Source organism: Herpailurus yagouaroundi, unplaced genomic scaffold (genome assembly GCF_014898765.1).
Source record: "Herpailurus yagouaroundi ecotype Mexico unplaced genomic scaffold, PumYag 197, whole genome shotgun sequence".
NCBI classification, from domain to species: domain Eukaryota; kingdom Metazoa; phylum Chordata; class Mammalia; order Carnivora; family Felidae; genus Herpailurus; species Herpailurus yagouaroundi.
This window is the reverse complement of record NW_024412428.1, coordinates 22,949,504-22,965,385: the sequence shown is the minus strand read 5'-3', so window position 1 is coordinate 22,965,385 and position 15,882 is coordinate 22,949,504. Positions and strand designations below refer to the sequence as shown.

Here is a 15,882-nt window from a genome sequence, read left to right as displayed (position 1 = left end):
TTTACTAAATATTAATTTAAAAGTATGTATTTTTAATTTTCTGTAAACATAAAAGTATGTATGAGATGAAGGGAATTTAAGAAAATCTGCTTACACAGAATTTACCACCCAAAATTCTTGATGTTAATACACAAAACCAATTGTAACAAAGTAGGAAACCAAAATGAAACAAATAAAATTAGCAGGTAACACAATTAACAAAGACATTTTATCCTTGATACTCCAAAATGGATAATGGATTAAAAAGTTTTCTAATAATGTTTAACAATACATGAAATATACACACTTATTATCTCAGTTTCTGTGGACCAAGAGTATGGGCCTAGTTGGGTCCTGTGACTCATGATTTCACAAGGTTCCAACCTAAATATCAGTGGGGGCTGCAGTCTAATCTGAGTCCCAACTGGAAGGATCGATTTCCAAGCCCACATAGTTGTTACCAGCGTTTGGTTTTATTAAGTTGTTGGACTGAGAACCTCACTTTCTTGCTAACCATTGGATGGAAGTCACTCTCAGATCTCTGCCTTCACAACATAGTCATACCTTTCCTCAAAGCCAGCAGGAGAGAATATCCTTGCAGGACAGGGTTTACAATATTATATAATCATTTACATATAATCACATATGTCTTATCACATTTGTCATATTCTATTTGTTACAAGCAAGTCACAAGCTCTACTAACACTCAAGAAAAGGAGACCACAAGAATCAGAGAACAAGGAAGCAGGGATCATGGAGGCACCCTATAGTCTGCCCACCACAAACAGAACAGTAATTATGACCCCAGTTCATCTAAGAATATTAAGAATTAAAACATTTTCTGGTAGTAAAGAATTTGTCCAACCTCACAGGCTCTTCCAAAGTTTTATGAATATTAAAATAATTCACATTAAATATTTAGTAATATTTACTAACTTACATTAAAATATTCACCCAAATGATACTCTATGGCAGAAGACTAAACAATTGTGAATGTCTTCAGAGTTTTATCAAAGACAGATGGAATAAATAAGTTAGATGATGCAAATAGCATGAAGTAGCTAAAGATTCTATATACAAGAAACTAACTGAAACCCAGAAGTACATATGGGAAATTATATCACAACCCTTTATTCTGTCCTCATCTTTGTCATGGTTCACTGTGAATACAGTAGATGTCCTTGCCCCATTGGCTTTGGAGTTGGTCATTTGACTTGCCTTAACCAATCAAGTGTGAACAGAGATGACAATATGCCAGCTGTTAGCAGAGACTGTAAGAGGTATTACAAGCTTCAGTTTGCCCCTTTTGCATTCCTGTCCTCCACCATGAGAATAACTCATGCCAGAGAAGATCCCAGAATGAAAGACACATCAAGCTTAGCAAAGCCCAGGAGAGCCATGGCCAGCCCACTATTAGACTTATAAGCAGTGAATCAATATTTGTTATCATAAGCCACGAAATTTTGGAATTGTTCATTATACTACATTGCATCAGCAAAAAACTAACATAGTGCAGAATTTTTCAAGTAACTGATCAATAAAATGAGAAGTAACTTAGCATATCTCTACAATTAAATTGTTTTGATAAAAGTGTTTATATGTGTTTTTATACCACACATTCTGATCTCTGGCAATATTATCAATAATTTATTACCATTGTTGAAGAGCAAGGTACAAAAGGCAAAGAGGCCTATTAAATGCCAGAATTAAGCTTCTCACTAAGGCAAACATAGACAAACACAGTCTTTGCTTACAAGGCCAGAGGCCTCTACCACTGAAACTGATAGATTGGAGAGTAGATCTGAACAACATCACTTCTCCTCACTTAGTGGGGAGAGAGGCCAAAAGTGTTAGCCTAAGGAAGTTTCTAGAAGAAAATAGGAGAAGGAAGTCTTTCGTATTCTAAAACCATTAATCTCTCATACTCTGGTATTTGCACAACATCCTAATTATAGCACTGATTAGAGCTACCTTGTATTCTAGCTATTTATGCCTTACCTGTCCCTACTACTGAATTGCCATTCCTTAAAGAGCAGAGACCACAGTTTACTCATTTTAAAAATTCCCGTGACACACAGTACCCGCAAAAAACAGGCATTCAAGAAATGAATTGAGGGGCACCTAAGTGGCTCAGTTGGTTAAGCTTCTGATTTTGACTCAAGTCTTGATTGTGCAGTTTATGAGATCGAGCCCCACATGGGGCTTTCTGGTGTCAGTGCAAAAAGCCCACTTCAGATCTTCTGTCTCCCTCTCTCTCTCCCCCTCCCCTCCTCGCTCTCTCTCAAAAAGAAATAAACATTAAAAAAGAAAGAGATGAAATGCATTTCTATGTTCTTTGATAAAAGTAGTTTCTTGCCTATCAGTGAAAAATAACTAGAGGTAAGTAACTAAAGTGCTAAATGGGAGAAAAATTGGTTGAGTTTCATTTTAGGCAAAATGTAGGAAATTCTCTTGTTGTCCTGATGATAGAAGGCCAAATTCCCCATGCCTGGAGACCTAAGACTTCAGACCCAGAAGCATTGGATTCATGCCAAGATCAGCTCTGATTTTTGGCAGCACTTGTAGAGAATTATCTTTGATGAGTTAGCTCCACGATACTATAAATGTTATTGGTAAAAATCATTGTTCATGTATTAAGGAATATATAAAATTTTGTGTATCTAGTTTAGTGAAACATATTGATCTCCTGGAAGATTTGAATATAACATACTCCAAAGTGCATTTCAAATTACCTCTTAGATTTTCTGACCCATAGTCTGCCATGTTTAAATAAATATTAGTATAAGACTGCTTTCCAAGAGTCAGGCTTCAAAAAAAAAACAAAAAATAACCATGCGTTCATTCAAAGATAAAAAAAAAATCATGTAGTCTGGCACAATAAAAAGTACATTTCTGTTCTAAAAGGAAACTTCAGTAATTGAAAATTCCTAAACTCAATAGAGAATATTTCTTTCTGATAATTGGTTCCAACTTCATACAAGTGAAAGATGCTGAGGTCAGACTGAGCATATTCTGTGATTCAGCCATGTACTCAAGCAGGAAATGTCCTAGGTTTGGGAAATACCCAGCAAAGAGTTGTCTGCAGCCAGGTAGGGCTCTATTCTCCAATCAGTCTAAAGAGTGGCTTTCAGCAACCCACTTGACAATTCTGATTGAGATGAGATTGCAGTCTGCAAGGGGTCAAGAAAACTTATATTCTAGCTGCCTAGATCACAAAAATGTCAAAAAGTAGGTGACAAGGACACGAAGTTTGTAGAGAATAAGAAAACTTGATAGCCCTATCTCCTCCAAGCATGGTAAAAGGTAAAATGTGGCTGAGAACAAATATTAGCTGCCAGGCCAGACCAATGGGCTAGAGAAAAAATCAAAATGGAATCCAAAAATCTTGAGACAAATGAAAATGGAAACACAACAAACCAAAACTAATGGGATGCACTGAAAGCAGTTCTACCAGGGAAGTTTATGGCAATAAGCACCTACATTATAAAAAAAGAAAGATCTCAAATCAACAACCTGATATTACACTTCAATAAACTAGAAAAAGTAGAAGAATGTTAATAGAAGGAAGAAAATAGCAAAGCAGAGCAAATATAAATAAAATAGACTAGAAAAAAATAGAAAAGATCAATTTCTGATATTGAGTGAATATTTTTTAAGAAAAATTTTCTCTATAAAAACTAGAAAAAAAACAGAGAGAGAAGACCAAAACTGGAAATGAAAGAGGTGACATTACAATGGTTAACACAGAAATACTAAGGATCATAAGAAATTACTATATGCATTTATATGCCAACAAATTAGACAACCTAGAAGAAACCAGAAATTCCTAGAAACATACAACCGACCAAAATTGAATCATGAAGAAATAGAAAAATGGGATAGACCAATTATAATTAAGGAGATTGAACCACTAATCAAAACCTTACCAATAAACAAAAGATTTTGTATCCTCACCAGGACCAGAGGCTTCACTGATGAATTCTACCAAATATTTAAAGGAGAATACCAGTCCTTCTCTAACTCTTTAAAAAAACTGAAGAGAGAAAACTTACAAACTATTTTAAGAGACAGCTTTACCCTGATTCCAAAATCAGACAAGGACACTAGAAAAAAGAAAAAACTACAGAGGCAAAACTCCTAAACAAAATATAAGCAAACTGGGGTGCCTGGGTGGCTCAGTCAGTTAAGCGTTCAACTCTTGGTTTCACCTTGGGTCACGATCTCATGATTCATATGTTTGGGCCTCGCATCAGCCTCTGCACTGACAGTGTGGATCCTGTTGGGATTCTCTGTGTCCCTCTTTCTCTCTGCCCATTCCCTGCTCATGCTGTCTCTCTCAAAAATACATAAACATTTAAAATATATATATATATATAAGCAAACTGGATTCAACAATACATTAAAAAGATCATACATCATGATCAAGTGGGATTTACTCCTACGGTACAAGGATACTTCAACATATGCAAATTAATCCATGTGAGACACCACATTAACAAAATGAAGGATAAAAATCATATGATCATCTCAATACATGAAGAAAAAGCATTTGAAAGAAATCAACATCCTTTTTATGATAAAAATTCTCAACAAATTGGGAATAGAAGGAATGTATTTCAAAATAATAAAATTCATATATTACCAGCCCACTCTTAACATCATAGTGAGCTTTTCAATGGTAAAAACCTAAAAGTTCTTCCTCTAAGAACAGGGACAACAAGAATGCCCACTCTCACGACTTCCACTGAACATAGCATAGCAATTGGAATTGGTAGCCATAGCAATTAGGGGGGAAAAAAAGGAAAGAAAGAAATTACAAATGGCATCATCTAATACACAGAAAATCTAAAGATTCCACCAAAAATACTGTTAGAACAAATAAATGAATTTTATAAAGCTGCAGGAAACTAAATCAATACACAAAGTTCAGGTATATTTCTAAATACTAACAATAAGCTATCAAAAAGAAAAATTAAGAAAACAATCCCATTTATAGTAACATCAAAAAGAATAAAATACTTAACCAAGGAATGGAAAGTTCTGTACACTGAAAACTATAAAATATTGATAAAAAAATTGAAGATATAAATAAATGGAAAGATATTCTGTTTTCATGGATTAGAAGAAGTAATGTTGTAAAACTGTCCATACTACACAAGTAATCTACAGATTCAAAGCAATCCCTTATCAAAATTCCATGTATTTTTCATAGAGTAGAAAAACATCCTAAAATTTGGAATCACTAGGACCCAAAATGGCCAAAACAATCTTAAGAAAGGAAACAAAGCCTGAGACATCACACTTCCTGATTTCAAACTGTATTACAAAACTATCGTAATCCAAACAATATAGATGGGCATACAAACAGACACATAAATCAGTGGAAGAGAACCGAGAATCCATGACAAACTCATGCCTTATATGGTCAATTAATTTTGGACAAAGTATCCAAGAAAATACAATGGGGAAAGAGCAGCCTCTTCAATAAATGATGCTCAGAAAATTGTATATCCACATGCAAAAGAAATAAACTGCACCACTATCTTATACCATACACAAAAATGAATTAAAGACTTGAAAATAAGACCTGAAACTATAAAACTCCTACAAGAAAACATAGGGGATGAGCTCCTTGACATTGGTCTGAGCAATAATTTTTGGATTTAACATCAAAAACGAAACCAAAAGCAAAAATAAACAAGAGGGCTACATCCAATCAAAAATCTTCTGTGTAGCAAAGGAAACCATCAGCAAAATGAAAAGCCAACCCACAGAATGAAAGAAAATATTTGCAAACTACATATCTAATATCCAAAATATACACGAAACTCCTATAACACAATAGCAAAGAGTTTTAACATGGGCAAAAGACCCGAATAAATATTTTCCCGAAAAGAAATAAAGTGGCCAATGGGTAAATGGAAAGATGCTCAAAATCATTAATCATCAGGAAAATGCAAACTGAAACCACAATGAGATATTATTTCATACCCACTGGAAAGGCTATTATCAAAATGACAAGAGATAACCAGTGCTGGTAAGGATGTGAAGAAAAGGGAATTCTTCTATACTGTTGGTGGGAATGTAAAGTGTACAATCATTATGAACATTATGAAATTTCCTCAAGAAATTAAAAATAGTGCTACCATATGATCTAGCAATCCTACTTTTGGGATATACATAACTAAAGAAATTGAAATCAGGAGCTCAGAGAGATTCCTGCCCTCCCATGTTCATGCTCTTCGCAACATTATTCACAATAGCAAAGATATGGAAACAACCTAAATGTCTGTCAACAGATGAATGGATAAAGAAAATGTGGCATATATACACAATAAAATATTATTTGATCTTTAAAAAGAAGGAAATCCTGCCATGTGTGACAAATGGATGAATCTAGAAGGTATTACGCAAAGTAAAATAACCCGACGGAGAAAGACAAATACTGCATGGTATCTCTTATATGTGGGAATCTTTTCAAAATACATATGTATATCAAATCATCACACTATATACTTCAAATATATTACAATTTTATTTGTCAATTTTATTCCTTGGTAAAACTGGAAAAAGAAAGTTCTTACCACAACGAAAGAAAGTTTTAAAAAAGAACTAGAATCTATACATCGTGATTTTTTTTTAAGTTACAGTACTTCAAAGAGAGGAGAAGCACAACCAATTATGGGAATTAAAAAAAATTCCATAAAGGAGGTGGCCTTTCACCGAGGTCTAAAAGATGACAAGAATTTGACAGAACCCAGGCTGTGGGGCATTCCTGGTCAGAGGAATCAGCATGAGACAAGTTCAGGAATCACAATGCCTAGAGCACAAGGGGAAGCAATGACTCTCCTGATTATGTAGGAATATGAAAATAGACAGTGAAGTAAGCCTGTGAAGGTGATTTGAGGTCATTAAAGAGAACTTTCAATAAGATGCTAAAGAATTGGGGCTTAATTGCATAGACACGGGGGACTATTGAAAGTTTCTGAGATTAGCGTGGATGGTCACAGCTGGGCTTTAGGGAAGAAAGTCTGATGCAGTTGTAGAGGATAGAGTCAAGGGGGAAAGACCTGGGGGCAGGGAGCACAGCTGGGAGGAAACATTTGCAGCAGGCCAGTGTGCAACTTACATCTCATGAGAATAAATCCCGAGGTGCTATCACCACCAATAACAAAACTATTATCCAATTACATTTTAAAATCATTACAAGCACCATAAGACTGAAATTCCTATGGCACTTTTTAGTTAGTAATCAAGTACCTAGCTGATGTTAGGTAGAAACTAGATGTCAGCAGTGGAAGGAATGCCGGAGGTAGAGTCCCAAATCCTTAAAGGGGAATGATAGGGACATAAACGGGGGCAAGGATGGTAAGAAATAAAGTACATTAGAAGCCTGGGGGCACAACATTCCGACCCAGTGGCTTCCAAGACCTTGGGGCTGAAAGATCAAGAGCCCCAGGTGTGGAGCATGAGCTTTCCTCTTCCACCTCTGCCCCAGGGTAACCCCTAGACTCATTGTATTGCATTTGCTCAGCGGGACAGCCCCACCTGATAGAGAAAGGTTTCCATGATGGTTCTGGTACAACCTTGTAAAGGGTCAAAAACTCCCCAACCTGTTAAAGGACTTGCCCCAAATTATTAGAATCAGCCTCCAGTAGAGACCACCCCACTGTAGCCACAGCTCCTCCAAGCTCAAAGAGGTGCAAAAAATATCCAATACCAAAACAACCCTGGAGCCACCTCAAGCACCCTGCCCCTCTCCCACCTTGAGAGTGTACTTTTGCTTTAATAAACTCCTTTGTGCTTACTACTTTCCTTCTGGCTGTCTTTACTCCAGCATGGACAGTCACATAAATGTTTTCGCGGGGGAATTCAAGGGCTGAGACCTCCATTCACACAGGGCAGACTCTCCCACCAGAGACACTATGATAAATTGAAGGAGAGGGGATGTTCACATAAAAGTAAAAGTGGTATACAATGAAAAGATCTTAAGATATTATATACTTAATTGTAGGGATCACACTATATTAGATCAATTTGTCTATCAAGAAGGTAATAGCTAGTTTAATGGCTTTTGATAGTCTGAGCCTAAGACTGAAATATACATGGTACGTAAGGAAATTATACTAAAAGTTATGATAGATGTAGATACAGTACATTACATTATGCAAGTGTTCACAAATGAAGATTGGTTGAACAGCTGAATTAATCAGATCCCCAAAATAAGAAAGAATCTTGAGCTGATATTTACTACCTATTATTATTTTGAAACATCATTCATTCACTCAAGGAATACTTATTAAGCACCTACTATGTTCCAGGCATTGTTCTAAGTAAGTGCTTGGGATATGTGAATCACTAAAACAAATATCCCTGTAGTCTTGAGGCTTATATTCTAGCAGAGGAAAAAGAAAAAGACTATGAACAGAATAAACAGCATAGTATATTAGAAGGTGACAGATGCAGGAAAAAGGAAATAACAACAAGGTATAGGGAGTCTCGAGTGTTGCAATTTTAAATACAATGGTTCAGGATGGGTGTCTTTAGGAAGGTACTACTCAAACAAACTTTCCATAACAGATCATAGATAAAAGCTGTGGCTTCAAAGACTGATAACAAAAATTCCACCCAGGATGCCAAAGAGTCTATCATCTGAGGTTCTAGAAAACATTAGATTCCAAACTTCTAGCTTCTAGAGTAAAAGCAACATGGAGGGATAGCTGGCATCCTCTTAAAGCTGTAGGTCCACTCACTGCTGTTGTATTAGCAAGTAGTACATGAGACAGCAGACAGCACAGTTGTGTGGGCACTGCCTATCACTCTTCTTTGACACCTTCCTTTCACTATCACCCCCCAATACTCCCCACCACCTACCCCAGCCAACTCCCTTTCTGTTTGCACTGTATGATTTGGCTATTGTGTGTCACAGTCCCAGATTTGAGTTTCAAATAATCAAGTCATTCAGACTTGATTTTTGCTGTTAATCAGAATTCCTAAACTACTCCCGGTAGTCAGCAAGGATTTTTTTAATCCAGGGCTTACAACAAGGAGAGAGTCTTAGCTTTCTGAGAGATTAGATACTTATGCATTATGCAAGTCAGTAAAGATGTAAGTAGGAGTCCAAGTGCAGAAGGAAACAGAGTACAAGCTTCAAGAGATGGCAGAAAACACCTGGGACGCATCTATTATAGAATTAGCCAGCAATTAGCTTGATAGACATCAGCCAATGTGCCGAGGCTAAATGGAGAAGTAGCCAAAAGCTGTCCTGGAGCTGAATCTACATCATCCAACAGAGAACTGGGGAAATGTTAATGGATCTGTGAAGAACCTCTTTTGGCAACCTCAGAGGCTGTATCTCTAATTGTAATTCACATTCAAGTTGACTTTTATAGGCAATGTTTTTACACAAAGAGAACTTTAATAAAAATTAGAGTCAGAGGAAAAAGGAAAGGATTTATGTTAAATTGCTTTCCTTTTAAACTTCCATGGAAATGGAACATTTCAGGCATCTCTAACAAGTTAAATAAGTTAAAGGATGCACCTAAAGCAACCCAGATCTGTACTTGGACGTATTATAAAACAACAATGATTGTTTTTAAATGGCATCTAATCTTTTGACAGATCTATCTCCAGATCCTTCAGCTAGCACCCAGTGACTTGATATAATTGAACTATTTCTGATGAAATGAATTGAAGGACTCAGAGGAGAGATCAAGGGCCACATATAAAGCCACACATAAAGCAGTTTAATCCTTGCTTTGTTCTGTTTGGTAACTTCACAATGCCAAGTGGTTTAAAAAAAAAAAAAAAAGGGCTATTTTTACAAAGGGAGAAGATCTTGAGACTATGAGGGCTGGAGACTAAGAGGGTTGGAGAGTTGGGGGAAGAGGCAGTAGAGCACGTATCTCCAGAATGGCCTTTTAAAAACATAAATCAGATCATGTCATTCCCTAGTTTAACACCTTCCAACGGTCTCCCTTCCAACCAGTCAAGTCCAAACTCCTCCTAATGGCCTTCCCTTCCTTTTCCTTGTTCATCCCTCACCTGCCAAGCTGGCTTCTTGCTACTCAAACATGCTAAGCTCCTTCCCACCCCAGGGCATTTGCACATTCTTCCATCTGCCTGGTTCACCTCCTGCCTTATTCTCATTTACCATTTGGGGTCTGCCCAAAAGTCACTTTTTCTAGGAGGTCTTGCTTCACCTTCATTTGTGAACATTGGCTTCCACTCCCTTCTCTAATTCAAACACTCTGTAATCTGCCCTTGCTTCGTTTTTCCATGACTTATCTCCATCTGAAATTATATGAATTCTTTTTTGCTTATTTTCTACCTCCCTGACTACAACATAAGCAGAAATTGAGGTGCCACATTACCCTTGGAAAAATTAGGAAATAATAAGGAGGGTTAAGTACCCAGAGAGAGCAGCAAGGATGGGCTAAGAAAAAACTTAGTATGTAGAATAATTTTAAATAGTCATTACTTAAGGCAGAAAAAGAAAACACATTTCAGAAGCTGTAGAAATGTCCTGGAGGAAGTACACTAGGAGTGAAATTAAATGGTCAAATAAGGGAAAGCTATTAATTAGTACCTATGAGATTTTCTTTCTTTTCATTCTAACTGGGATTTGCAATTTATACATAAGAAGTTACCAATATCTAAGTAAATTATATAGTCAGAGGAGAGAAGTGAAAATAGATATCAGCTAGACAACAGTAAAGTCTAATTATATCCAATATGGTGAAATATTAAATATGATAATTTCCAGGCTTTTCAAGTTGAACAAAATCTCGTATCTGGCACTCTCAGACGTTGTTGCTTCACAACCTTGAGAGTTCCCCTGGTGAAAAGAGACCTGGTTCCTGGCCCAGAGAGCAAGGAGGAGAGATGGAAGAAAGGCCATTGCAGACTGGAAGGTGGCCATCTCAATAAGCAAGGGAACTTACTTACCAGGCTTATCTTGGGCAGCTGGGAAATGAGTAGATGTCCACACCTGCCTTCCAGAATCTTAAAAGTTTATATAGAGACCTGCACTGAGTTCAGTCACAATTTAGCCCAGATGGTCTCAACAACATGTGGCTTTCTCAAAGAAGCGTCCTTGAAAATGGCTCTGGCTGTGGGAATAACCAGCGAAGTGGAAGGTATATTCCAAGGATGGGGAACAGGTGAGCAGCCTGATAGCCCAGGTGTAGCTCATAGGTCAACAGGCGGTCACATCCTCTTGACACCTTTCAACAAACACACATTTATTAGTGTGAATACGAAGTGTTGCAACTTTTTTTGTATTCACAAACATGAGTATGTTTATTTAAAACTGAATAGGGGGGGCGCCTGGGGGGCGCAGTCGGTTAAGCGTCCGACTTCAGCCAGGTCACGATCTCGCGGTCCGTGAGTTCGAGCCCCGCGTCAGGCTCTGGGCTCATGGCTCAGAGCCTGGAGCCTGTTTCCGATTCTGTGTCTCCCTCTCTCTCTGCCCCTCCCCCATTCATACTCTGTCTCTCTCTGTCCCCCAAAAAATAAATAAAGGTTGAAAAAAAAAAAAACTTAAAACTGAATAGGAACCTATTCTGTCAGAAAGTTTATTCTTTTGTTGTAGCATAATGTTACATGAGTTTCAGGTATACAACTCTGTGTACTATGCTATTCTCCCCACAAGTGTAGCTAAAAATGGTGCAATTTATGAAGAATAACATGGCAATAGACAGCTATCAATCCCACTTTTAAGAATTTATTTCACAAATACACACATTTGCACAAAGATGTAAGGAAGTTGCTTTCAGGATTAATTGTAATAGTGGGAAACAACAAAAGGTCCATCATTTAACTTGGTTGATAAGTTGTGATGATTCCTTATGTAAGATGCAATAATTAGGTCAGGTAGAAATGGAATGGAATTATATCAAAAATAAATTATTTTTTTTTCAACGTTTTTTTTTTAATTTATTTATTTTTGGGACAGAGAGAAACAGAGCATGAACGGGGGAGGGGCAGAGAGAGAGGGAGACACAGCATCGGAAACAGGCTCCAGGCTCCGAGCCATCAGCCCAGAGCCTGACGCGGGGCTCGAACTCACCGACCGCGAGATCGTGACCTGGCTGAAGTCGGACGCTTAACCGACTGCGCCACCCAGGCGCCCCCAAAAAAATAAATTATTTTTAAAAAGCAGTTTGCAGAAACAGGCACAGTGTAAATTGTAAAAATAAAGATTGAATGCACAGGGAGGTATGCACAGAGAAAAATGAAAGAAAACATGGAATATCTCAAAGGTTTTGATTCCTCTGGGCAGTGGCACTAGGAGATAAAGAACTTTTACTTTTCACCTTATATCTTTCTGCATCATTTGGATTTGTTTACTGTAAGTAAGTATTGTTTCATAATGGAATACTAGCTAATAGAAAGAGAATAGCAGGGAACTGCATGTGTGATCTGACTCCTGCTTAGTTCCTATATTGCCATTTATCTACCTTCACAAACTCACCTATTCACATACAATTCACTCTTTTCTTTCCAGCTTTATTGAGATATTGCTGGCATATAACATGGTATAAGTTTAAGGTGTACAATACTATTTAACACATATATATTGCAAAATGATTACCACAATAAGCTTAATTAATACATCCATCACCTCACATAATTACTTTCTTTTCTGCAATTCTACTTCTGGGTATATATTTGAAAAAAAAAATGAAATCACTATCTTGAAGAGAAATCTGTACCCCTATGTTCATTGCAGCATTATTCACAATAGTCAATACAAGGAAACACCTAAGCATCCAGTGATTGATGAGTGGATAAAGAAGATGTGGTAAACATTTACAATAGGATATTATTTAGCCAGGAGAAAGAAGAAAATCCTGTCATTTGTAACAACATGGGTGGACCTTGAGGGCATTATGTTAAGTGAAATAAGTCAGACAGAGAAAGACAAATGCTGTATCATCTCACTTATATGTAGAATCGAAAAAAGCCAAACTCAGAGAAACAGTAGGGTGGTGGTTGTCAGGGACTTGGGGGGTGGGAGAAATAAGGAGATGTTAGTCAAAAGGTATAAACTTCCAGGTATAAGATGAATAAGTTCTGAGGATCCAATGTAAGTGTGGTTACTATAATTGATGATACTGTATCATATACTTCAAAGTTGCTATGAGAGTAAATCCTAAATGTTCTCCCTGCATACACCACTTGCTGGGACAGAAACATCATCTCCAGAAACATCAGCTCTCCACCCAGACCTAAAATTCCTTTAAGACTATATGCACAGATGCAACCTCATTTTAGCAGTTGTCCCTGACCTCAGAAAGCTGAGCTGGTGTGCCTCTTCATGTGCACCTCCCAACTACCCCTGGCTGACCCACCACACTGCCCACCCCCCTAAAAGTTGTGGCTATATCACTTTTATGCAATCATGAGAATCTCAGTATGCACGGCTCTTTCTTGAAGGAGTTAAAGTTTGCATCCCAAACTTCAGACACTTCTCCGCAGAGGTTTTTAGGAACATCCTGTGTGGGAGGGAATACTGTCTTGTCTTTACAGGTGAAATGTCCTATGAGCCCTTTAAAGCGAGGATCATGTCTCTATAATCCCCAAATCTATCCCTCAGGCACACAGTAGGCTCTCAATAAATACTGGTAAAAGGAAGACTTAAAGCTCATGTTGAAAAAAAAAATCTGGAAACCTGCTTAAAGTATTTGCATTTTAAAAAAGAATAGCCCATCTTTCAAAAGAAATGTTCTAGCCCCTCAGAGAGAGCTGCCTGTCTGGTGGGGCAGATGTGGCCTCCTTCACATAAGCTTAGTGCTAATTCCCAGAGCCTGGGCTTAAGAGACTACAGAGCACTGCTCTCTTTAACTCAGGTGGCCCAAGGACATTTGATTGAATGATTATCTAGACATGTAGGGTATAATCTGCCTCAGGGTTGAAATCTCCAGTTAGCAGGAATTCCCAAGGTGTCAGTATTAATGGTCACAAAAGGACCTCAAATGAATACAGGAGAAAATGGCTTATTAAAGGGTTAGAGAGGGAGGGAGCCAAAACATAAGAAACTCTTAAAAACTGAGAACAAACTGAGGGTTGATGGGGGGGTGGGAGGGAGGGGAGGGTGGGGTGATGGGTATTGAGGAAGTCACCTGTTGGGATGAGCACTGGATGTTGTATGGAAACCAATTTTGACAATAAATTTCATATTTAAAAAAAGCAACTGTTTCACCATAAAATAAATAAATAAATGTTTAAAAATTTAAAAAAAAGATAATGTAGATCCATATTGGTTGTCATCTTTGAATCTTCTTTTATTCTACTCGTCAACGTATTCATCAAGTTCTTTTGATTTTGTTCATCCTACATATATTTTTTAAATGTTTATTTTTGAGAAAGAGAGCACAAGCAGGGGAGAACCACAGAGAGAAGGGGACAGAGGATCCAAAGTGGGTTCTGCTCTGACAGCAACAAGCCCAATGCACGGCTTGAACTCATGAACCATGAGACCATGACCTGAGCCAAAGTTGGATGCTCAGCCAACTAAGCCACCCAGGTGCCTACCCCCTACACATTTTTAAATATGGCCCTCCCCCTTTACCCCAGCTCCTTACCAAGACTTCACAGTGTCCCTGTGATCAGGATCCTCTAGAACAATATTCTGGCCTCTTCTCTTGCAATTCCCTGACTTCATCCATTCTTCCATTCATTCAGCAACGATGACTGATCATAAACCATGTGCCCTGGGTCCTCAGGGAGCTGAGTCTATAACAATAAGCAAGACAGGTAATGTCTTTGCCTTCAGGAACAATGTTTCAACCACTACAAACTGCTTCCAACTTAGCCCCTTAAGGGCCAACTGCCTAAATTCCCCTCCACCTGGTTAACCCTTAACTGTTTCATGCCTCACCTCCTCCAGAATACCTTCCAGAATTCCCACATGCTGTGTTAAGTGACCCTGTGCTGCATTTCTAAGGTGCCTCCTCCATCTGGCAGGAAATAAGCCACACATTTAGTGAGGGCACCCAGGGAGGCCCTTAATAAAGTAACTGTTTACAAATTTGGCCAGGGTCAAGAGATACGAAAGGATAGCAAAGCCCTGAGGCTAGTAACACCAGAGAGCTGTCATCTCCTCCTAGGACTGGACCAGCAGGGGAAGAGGCAATTACCAAAACCTTGAGAAATCAGTAAAATTATAAAGGAGGACCAATCACTTAACAGAAGCTGTGCGCGTAAGTAAAAGAACTCATATAACCTATGATAACCAGGAGAAAAGCCAAGGAATGCCTCAACCTGATTGCCCTCCCTCCCTCCAATCTCTTGCTAGTGCTTTCCTTTGCCCAAACCCCACCTGGAGCCAGAGGGTAAGAAACCTTCTGATTTATTCATGGGGCTCAAAGCATGATGGAAAAGGGAAGAGAGTATAACTGGAAGGGCAAACAAAACATCCAACGCAATTTCACTCATTGTGCTTACATGATATAATGGCTTTCCCAACTGAACTGTCACTTTGATGGAGAAGACTCAGGCCTCTTTGATGTCGGAATTGAGATGTGTGTTAAGTTCATCAACCACATGAATAAGATACAATTAGAGCTGTCTTCCAACCTCCTTTAATCCTTTCCCTTTGTCTCTACTCTGAAAAGAAAAAAAAAAAAATGGAAGCCACTGAAATGCAGCTCTACTGCCTTCACATGAAAACACTCCGTCTATGCTTCATTGGGTTGAATATACTGAAGAATTTTTTTTAATTAGATATGACCCTTCTGGGCCACAGAGTGACTGTGTGCATACACTGCATACTCTGATCAGCATTCCCAAGTCCTAGAAGCTCAAAGGTCACCCAGCCAGGACTTCTGTCCTGTCAGAGGAATGGTGGGGATCTCAGTACTCAGCCCACCTGCCCCAGTGTGGCCAAAACTCCAGTGG

General features: G+C 38.2%; 1 long non-coding RNA gene across 1 annotated transcript in view; it reads right to left on the bottom strand.

The window, feature by feature from the left end:
• Nucleotides 1-15,585, bottom strand: part of LOC121012962 (uncharacterized) — a 67,432-nt gene extending 51,847 nt beyond the window's left edge. Inside the window, exons 1-2 of the long non-coding RNA XR_005782426.1 lie at nt 15,430-15,585; nt 14,568-14,718 (exon numbers count right to left, since the gene is read on the bottom strand). This is a non-coding gene — a long non-coding RNA (uncharacterized LOC121012962). The remainder of the gene's footprint in view (nt 1-14,567; nt 14,719-15,429) is intronic.
• Nucleotides 15,586-15,882: the final 297 nt, after the last annotated feature.